This window comes from Mastomys coucha, unplaced genomic scaffold, assembly GCF_008632895.1.
Source record: "Mastomys coucha isolate ucsf_1 unplaced genomic scaffold, UCSF_Mcou_1 pScaffold12, whole genome shotgun sequence".
NCBI lineage: Eukaryota > Metazoa > Chordata > Mammalia > Rodentia > Muridae > Mastomys > Mastomys coucha.
The window spans coordinates 34,855,754-34,865,089 of NW_022196894.1; the positions used below are offsets into that span (position 1 = coordinate 34,855,754).

The 9,336-nt window shown below is 42.4% G+C and overlaps 1 protein-coding gene across 2 annotated transcripts in view; it reads right to left on the minus strand.

Annotated features, from left to right (window-relative positions):
* Fbxo40 (F-box protein 40) overlaps positions 1-961 on the minus strand; it is a 22,955-nt gene extending 21,994 nt beyond the window's left edge. For both annotated transcript variants that reach the window (XR_004116743.1, XM_031363823.1), the window contains exons 1-2: positions 778-961; positions 554-665 (exon numbers count right to left, since the gene is read on the minus strand). The gene's annotated coding sequence lies outside the window, so the exon portion shown is untranslated. The remainder of the gene's footprint in view (positions 1-553; positions 666-777) is intronic.
* Between the last annotated feature and the right edge of the window lie 8,375 nt (positions 962-9,336).

The following is a 9,336-nucleotide window of genomic DNA, read 5'->3' on the forward strand; positions in this document are numbered from 1 at the left end:
GGAACTGCCTTGAGGCAGTTTTGTTAGGCAAAACTGAGTTTCAGGTTGCAGGCAGAGAGTGAACAGCGAGTGCTGTGAAGTACCGCTGTGGTACTGTGGTACATTAGCCCTCGGTGGTGGCTCAGTAGATGGAATTTAAGCCTTGTGACCATGACTTGCAATTAAAGCAGCAGAGGTGATTGGTGAAAAGCATTGCGGCGTTTGGACTAACCCTGGGTGTCTATCTTCGTTCGTCACCACAAGCTGCCCTCCCCTGTCACCACTGCCTGGCTAAGGTAGCACTAAACTGCTCTGGTTGACTGTAAAAGAAAACCTTAAGCTGGCAGAAGGCTGCTGACATTGCAAACTGCTGTAGGATTTTAAATCCAAAACAGTTTACACGGGCCCGGGGCTTTCCAGTACCAACCTTTCCCCCATCACCCACATATAACAAAGTTTGTTTAACAACCCACCCTCACGGTACAAAGGTAACGCATAGTAAGCCTCTGTCCGAGTCCACACGTTTATCTTCTGAATAACTTGGGTCACACCTGCCGGTATGTGAAAATCTTACCTAAATGATACAAGCTGGCTCAGCATCCGCAGCTATCAGCCTTTTGCAGTTGATCAAGCAGGTCTGGAGGAGGTGGGTGCCAGTGCTTCTGCTGCAGCCGAGCACCCGAGTTCTGTTGGAAAGGCAAGCGAAAGGGAGAAAACGTCAACTGACATAGTTCAAGTGTTTCAAAGTTAAAAATAAAACTATATCACAGGGCAATGTGACCGGGCTCAGCTTACGACCTCTTTGGTCTGTAGGTTATCAACACTCAATGTCTAAGTGCTGGAAGGGCAGAGGAGAGCCCACGGGAAAGGATCACTTATACCAATCCCGGACTTTCTTTCACAGAGGAAAGCCTTTGCAAGGGTCCGGGCAAGGCCAGCACGGCCCCCAGTCCTGTGTGTGCCGTGGGCAGGTCCAGCTGTGTCCAGTAGCTCGGGGAGAAGCAGCTGGCCTCCTGCTCTAATTATAACCCCGTGTTCCACCCAAGCCCCTCACTGGCGGGAGCAGCAAGTTGTGCAAGTGGCAAGTGACAAGTGTGCTTCTCCCCTTTCCTCTCAGGACAGGTCAGCATCTGCCCTCCTCCGGCCCTTGCCTTTCCCAGGTGGCAGGGAAAGGGAAAGTTTGTCATTCAGAGGCCAGGCAGATAGCAAGTCCACAGGAACGAAGTAAAAGGTGGTAGGAGGCTTGGCATTAGTACATCATTTAGTACAAGTTCCTCTTTACATATGAAAAGACACAGGATCAGGGAAGGTGATCGGCTTTATCCTACTTATCCATCACCCCAAGGCTCAGAGCTTGAAGAAAGATTTCTCATAGTCTGGGATTCTTTATCTGATCCTTTTCATAATAGTTCTTACATCTTCTTCTTTGAAAAAAAATAACATGTGAATATTGTCTAGTGCATACAAACTGTTCAGTCTAGCTCCCTTTTGAATGTGGGTGTATCTTCAGAGAAAAAGAGAAATGTTTAAATTCTGCTGTGATGAGCAGTCTCTGAAATTCCCTCCACCCTGTTCTCCCATACACATTTGTTCATGTAGGCAAACTCATCTGGATGAAAAGCCAGACGATAGAAATGATAACATTTTCTGTATGTGTCTTATATTGCAGAACTTCACTGACTTTGTAATAAAGTTTTCTTGCATATTCCTTAGGATTGTAGATGACGCCTCAGTCAACTGAGGTATTCTCACTCCCTTTCCAGACTGGCTGTCTTTTATTTTCTTCCCTCCCCCTGTGCCTGGCCTGTAGAGTCCTACACTTTGTTGAACAGGAGCAGCAACAGGGGCTGTCCCAACTTGTCCTGGACAGCCCCTCCTTCATTGGTAAGTTGATAAGTCACCTGTGGAACTTTTCATGAATGGGTACAAGTTTCCTGTGAATCTTTCAGGCAGCTTTTGGCAGGTTGAGGCAGGGAGTTGGTAATTACTTCCAGTTTAGTGACAGTTCTCATCATGAAAGGCTGTGTGGGCTTTACCAGATGGTTTTCTTTTTCCTGTACCTTTTGTATTGCATTGATTAGTGTTTCTATGTTGAACCAAACTAAGATTTTTGGATAAGTCTCATTTGGTCTGGAACATAGCTTTGTTACTACTGCTATGATGAAACACCATGACTAAAAGCAACTTGGAGAGGAAAGGGTTTATTTCTTATTTATTCAAGAGTTCTTATTTATTATTAGAGTTTTTTCCTTGATTGTTCCTCCATGTGTGATACTGGGGATTGAACCCAGAGCCTTGCTCACAGTGGCCACGCACTGTATTAAGATCCCCAGCTTTTCCTCAATTGATTTTAATTTCTAAGTAGAGGGGCAAGTGTTATAGGAAATATAAAAATGAACCCACCAGCTCTCTGGGGGCTGAACCACATCCCTGGCACCTGGCACTGCCAGTAACTCTCTCTGGCTAGCCCCCACAGCATTTGGCTTGCTTGTCCTGGGAGCCACTAGTTCCTTCTCTGCTAGAGTCTCCTGTAACTGGTGGTCCAACATTCCAGTAACTAAATGGAACCACCAACCTCATGGTTGCATATTACAATGCCCAGTAACCGGGTAGAATCAAGACTCTTAAAGCTTAATTAACCAATCAGATGTATGCATCAATAAAATCACAATTTACGAGATGCCAATACAAAACTTCAGAGCCAACTGATAATGATAAAAACTTTATCCCAATATTTCTAACCATGTGAAATCATAGCTACTTGTGGCTGGTAAATACCACGTGGATTCATGTTCTGAGTCATCTTCCTCGTCCTCCTACCCTGAGATGCTCTCTATCTCTGCAGCTCTTACCGCCATCTCCCTTTTCCCTGTCCGATCACAGACCTCCTCCGCACTAATGTAATTGGACAGGAAGAATTCTGTGACAGGCAAGAGATGGTTTCTTTAAACTCTGCTGTCTATGACTAAGTAGGGCTATCTGACCTGGTAAGACTGTTTTTGTGCTCTAGCATGTGCTTGAAAAGAATATATATATGTGTGTGTGTCATATTTTAATTCTTTGAGAATTCGTACGATGTATTTTGATCATATTCGCCCTTCTCCTGCCTCTTCCTCCCATACCTCACCCTCACCTCTCCACCTACCCGAGTGCGAATTTCCCTCTTCTTTTGGAAACCCCCATCAAGTCTAGTTTGTGTTGCCCTATTACTCTTGGGTGTGAGTCCTGCCCTGAACTGTGGTTTCATATAACCCAGGCTGGCCTCAGGATCACTATGTACCTGATGACGATCCAGAACTTCTCGGCTTGCACATGTGTGCCACTATGCTCACTCTGGAATGGCACTAGAGTTGAACCCAGTGCTTTGAACATGATAGGCAAACACCAACTGAGCTTCATCCCCATCCCCAATAATGTACGTTCTTTACAGCTGGATCTGGAAACTGGCATCCCTCCATTACATTGAGCTCATTAATTTTGTACTAAATGTTTTCTATTCATATAAAATTGTCATCTACTTGCCCTCTTAACTATGGACTGCTGTGTGACAATTTTGTATTGTGATTTACAATCCTTCAAGTGTTTCCAAATTTGTGTTAACATTTGCTTCATTTAGATTGGGTAGATGCTAATAACTGTACATAAGCTCAGAAGTGTATCTCTCGTGAGGCAATTGGTTCTATACTGTTCCATCTCTATCTGATCCCATATTTCCCCTTGATGTTTCACTTGGCAGGCATTGTGATGCAATGCCTTCCTTCCTGTCTGCGGGTATCGGGTATCTGCAGTGATCACTTCCTGCTGAGAGCTGGTGTAGGGAGGCTGCAGGCCCTGGAGTGCATGTGGTTTTGTTTTCATTCATTTGAAAGCAAGCTCCAGTTTTCCTGACGGAGCATGTTGTTTCATGTCCACACTTTTGTGATTTTTCCAGATTTTCTCCTGCTGTTCATTTCTAATTTCATTCCATTGTGCCTGAACAATATATTTTGTGTATCTCTTTTAAAATGTATTACTTTATGACTCTGTGGTGATTTGAATATTCTTGGCCCGTGGGAAGCCCCACTATTAGGCCTTGTTAGAGGAAGTATGTCCCTGTGGAGGTGGGGTATTGAGGTCTCATTTGTGTGTGTGTGTGTGTGTGTGTGTGTGTGTTTGTATGTATGGCCAGTGTGGCACAGTCTCCTCCTTGCTGCCTGTGAATCAAGATGTAGAACTCATGGCTACTCCAGCACCATGTCTGCCTGCACACTGCCATGTTTCCTGCCATGATGATTATGAACTGACCATCTAAACCTATAAGTTAGCCCCAATTAAGTGTTGTCCCTTCTAAGAGTAGCTTTGGTCATGGTGTCTGTTCACAGCCATGAAACCCTAACTAAAACAGACTCCAAATGCCTTTGATCCAAAACCTTTTCCATTTCATTTCACTATATTATTTATTGAGAAGTTCTCATTTTATTATGTGTGTTGAAATGTTTCTGATTCTGCATGGTTTTTGTGTGGCTAGAAAAGGTACTGAGTACTATTTAAGGGATTACTGAGTTTGTCAGTTTTTCTAGTTGCTACATCAGAACTCTGTATCTTCCTATGTTGATTCCTCCAGCCCTTCCTCTATCTGGACTCTCACACGGTATTAAATTCAGTGGCAGTGGTGATTTCCTTGAAAACTTTGACTGGAAGTCCCCCATGGAAAGCCTTTAAACTAAATGTTAACAATGAAAAAGAAGCTTACAGCCTCCAGTCATTAAAAGTAAGTGACCCCTAAATCTGTTGTCCCTCTTGTCAAAAGTTTAAGATAGTTAGGGGGAGGGGAACTTTGGAGTCTCCTCCCCTTTTAGGAGGGCTTTCTCCTAGGAGTCCTGTGGCTGACCTCAGACCCTGCTGCTCTAGAGGCAAATACCCAGACGATATCAGACCCAGGAGAAAGACAGGAAGTTCCTCCAGCCAGTGAGTCAGCCATGAATGAGACAACACAACACACTTCTGTTCATTGTGGATGCCAAGGCCAACAAGCCACCAGATCAAACAGGCTATGAAGAGAGTCTGTGACATTGATGTGGCTAAAGTCAATACCCTGATGAGACCTGGTTGGGAGAGAAGGCCTGTGCTCAGCTGCCTCCTGATTGCGATGCTCTGGATCGATGGATGACGGAGACTGGAATCATCTATGCTGAGTCCAGCTGATTAATTCTAAATACATGTTTTCTCCATTAAGAAAAAAAGATAGGGAATGGAGAGATGGCTCAGTGGTTAAGAGCACTGACTGCTCTTCCGAAGGTCCTGAGTTCAAATCCCAGCAACCACATGGTGGCTCACAACTATCCATAATGAGATCTGATGCCCTCTTCTGGGGTGTCCGAAGACAGCTACAGTGTACTGACATATAATAAATAAGTAAATCTTTAAAAAAGAAAAAGAAAAGAAAAGAAAAGAAAAAAGATAGCCTAACTAGCCAGCAAAGAAAGCCAGTAAGCAGCATCTCTCCATGGTTTCTGCTTTGCTTCCTAGCCTGGCTTCCCTGCTGACGGACTGTAGCCTGTAAGCTAAGTCCTGCCTCTCCCCTGCCTCTCCCAAGTTATTTTAGGTCAGTGTTTTATCACAGCAACAGAAAAGCAAACTAGAACAATATCAAACTACTACATCTCAAAATTAAGAAGACAGACATCCCACTTAAAAATGAACAGCGCAGCTGAGTGGTGATGCACACCTTTAGTCCCAGCATTCAGGGAGGCAGAGGCAGGCAGATATGTGAGTTCAAGACCAGCCTGGTCTACAGAGTGAATTCCAAGATAGCCAGGGCTGTTACACAAAGAAACCCTGTCTCAAAAAACCACCACCAACAACAAGTGAGCAAAAGCTTTGAAAAATATTTCCATGAAGAGTATTAAAAGGCATAGTGATGAGAGATTGAGAATTTGGGACCTCATCAACTGGGGCAGGAATATAAAATACTTGGGGTAATACAATTGCAATCTGGCAATTTCTTAAAAAGTTTAACATGAACTTGCTGCATGATTCAGCAGTTCCATTTTGAAATCTACCCAAAAGAAATGAGAGCATGAACCCATGAAAAGATGTGCGCACAACTATTCATAGTAGCAGTGTCTGTGAGAGCCAGACGCTGAGGACGGTCCACATGTCCTTGTGCAATGACTATACAAAATGTGGTATGTCCACACTGAGAAATGCTACTCAGCAATAAAAACAAACCAGGTGCTGACTCATTTTACGCCAGGGAGAACTTCAAAAACATGCTGAATGAATATTTGTGAAGAGTGTATGACAAACTCATGAGAATTCATTATTGTTTTTGTTCTTTTTTACATTTGAAAATGTCTATATGTAATAATGTCTCTATATGATATAATGCACATATAGCACATGTTTGAATATAACATATATAATATAATTATATATAAGTGTCACTATATAATAAAATGCAACCTTTAGCAATTCTTTTATAGAAACAGAAGGACAGACCCATGCTGAGGTAAAGCTTTTATGATCGACAACTGTGTTCTCCAGGCTGAAAGAAGTGGAGAGGTTTCCATGTGCTCAGATTTCTGGGACATGAGAGCTGAACATCTAAAGGGACTGACTATAAACTCCAGTGCATCATAGACAGTGATAATAGTAAGAGCTGACTGGTGGGTATAAAAATTTAACCTTTTATTTTACCCTTGATTTTTTAAAAAAAGGTTTATTTATTTTTATTTATATGAGTACACTGTAGCAACAGCTACACCAGAAGAGTGCACCAGATCTTATTATAGATGGTTGTGAGCCACCATGTGGTTGTTGGGAATTGAACTCAGGACCAACAGCAGTCAGTGCTCTTAACCACTGAGCCACCTCCCCAGCCCTTTACATTTTATTTTATAGACCATGAAAATGGCGTCAGATTTTAGTGTAGGTACATCAGTGATGGTACCAGATTGACTAAAGACTTGTTTTGGCAACAAACAATACTTAACAGAGATTATTCACCAAGACACAATGAATGTGACAATAGAATGCATAATAATGTCAACATAGCCATTACTCTTAAGAGGAAATCAAATTTAACTTTCCATTTGGCTCTAACCCACAGTTGTGATAGCCTAATTATTTTAGAACATTGACCATTTGTTCCCTGTTTTTGGCCTGTTCTTTCCTTATTTGGGATTTATTTCTACTTGTAGATATAAAGCTACTCATGTAAAATGGGTTTAGCATAAACTTGTGGTACACTTATTGTGATTCTCTCATTCCTATATAAAAATGTTTTGAAATAAACATTTCACTTTATGTCAACCAGGTCATATGTAACAAGTGTCTATAATAGTATTCTTTTCTTGATAGTTATTACTTGGCTGAAAGTGATTTCCTAAAGCATACATTGTCAAGAAGAGCCTGAAATGTTGGCATTTTAAAATCATTTATTCCTAACTTCTTCATAATAGTATTAAAAATAAGGTTAAATAAAGGAGTGGGGCTGCAGGTAGGGAGAGACCAAATAGGCTACATATCATTTTGAAAGGTAAAGTCTATGAAATGGTTGGGAGGTGTGGCTTAAGGCAGAAGAAGCCAACCTGGACTCTCATGTCCAAAGGAAGCAGCCACAGGAGACGTTAAGAGTCCAAGAACTAAGCTTGCAGCTTCTGGCTGTCCCACCATGCCAATCCCCTTCCAGGGAAACCAGGCAAATCAATGCATACATTTAGAACAGTCTAAGTCTACTTTCACTTGAACTTGGCAATTGCTCTTATTTGACAGGATGGACAATGGCTTCCAAGAGAAGATGGACAGATCAGAGAGGACCTGGGGACTGGGGAGCAGGACTCAGGAGAACTGGCTTCATCCTGTGGTGTTGGGTGCCTGCTGGGGCTGTACATGTTGCCCAAGTTGTGTTGCTGAGGGGTTGCAGAGGCTTTCTCATCAGGGTGCTGTGGGAATAGAAATCAGATGGCCCAGGACACTCCCAGTCAGCTTTAGCTCAAATGAAAATTTAAGAACTGAGGCTGGGGAATGCTTTCACTCACTATGCTAGAGGCTCTGGGTTAGATGGCCAGAAGAGAAGAAGGAAAGAAAGAAGGGGTGGGGTACAGGGAATGCAGAGAAGAGGGGAAGCATAGGTCAATCTGGTTTTAAATGAGGAAGAGTGAAAAGCTTGGAGACAGGGTGGACTTCCAGTTACAAATTAATTCTAAGAAAAAGCCAAGTTATTTTTTCAAGGCAATGTAGCAAAGAAGATCAATATCTTGATATTTTTAGCAATCTGCATGTATTTAGCATATATATCTCTGTGTGTATCTATTTATATTTATATTTATATTTGTATCTATGTATATATTACAACTCCCAATTATATCCTAGGAATATTCACTCCATGTGGAATAGATTTCTTTCTGAAACTTAGACATTTGTTATGCATCATCCAAAAATCCAAACCTTATTTTCCATAAGCATAACATCTATGGCATGTCATTTGCACACCAGACAAGAAGATAGGTCCAAATAAAGGGTAATTTGGCTCCGGACCTGCAAGCGTCCAGCCTGCCTACAGTCATTAGTTAAGGGTCTAGTCAGTTGTCAGCTTCGCAGCAGGTGTGGGCTTTCCATGAACTTCCATTCCCAGAGGCTTTGTCTTACACCAGGGGAATACGTAATGAAGGGACACTAAAAGCATCCCCACCAATGTAAATACATCGCCAAATGTGTTGCCATAGATACAGTGCTGTATTGTGCTGGTGTATTTAGCAAAGGCAAAACAAACAAACAAACGAACAAACAAATCAGTAAAAAACAAGTGGTCTAATAAAAAGGAAGCATTGTTATTGGTAAGGAAGAAGGTGGGGTTAGTCTTTTAAAAACTCACTGATGGGCTGGAGAGATGGCTCAGCCGTTAAAGGCTAGGCTCACAACCAAAACTCACTGATAAAAACAGTTCAACATGTTGGAAGAATAATAGATTAACATGTAACCATTTATAGCTGATGTACAGCATATGGCAAACATAATGTCAATGTTGCGCTGTGAACAATCTCATGCACCATTACCTCAAAATAAATCTAATACTTAAGAATGCCTCTGAAGCCAGGGGTTGTGACTCATGTCTTCAACCTCAGCACTCAGGGTTGTCCTTGATTACAATAATACCAACAACAGCAGTAGCAGCAGCAGCAGCAGAATGGCAAGCTCAAAGCCCACATCGGTTGCAGAGCATCTTCGAGGCTAGCCTTAGTGAGACCCCATCTCTAATGAAAGAGGTGGGAGAAGTGGGAGGAAACTAGGAATTGAGCACAGTGATAGAACACTTGCTAGCATGTATAAGGAAATGGGCTCAGTGCCAAGTACTAGGTAGGCGTCAGCCTTTGC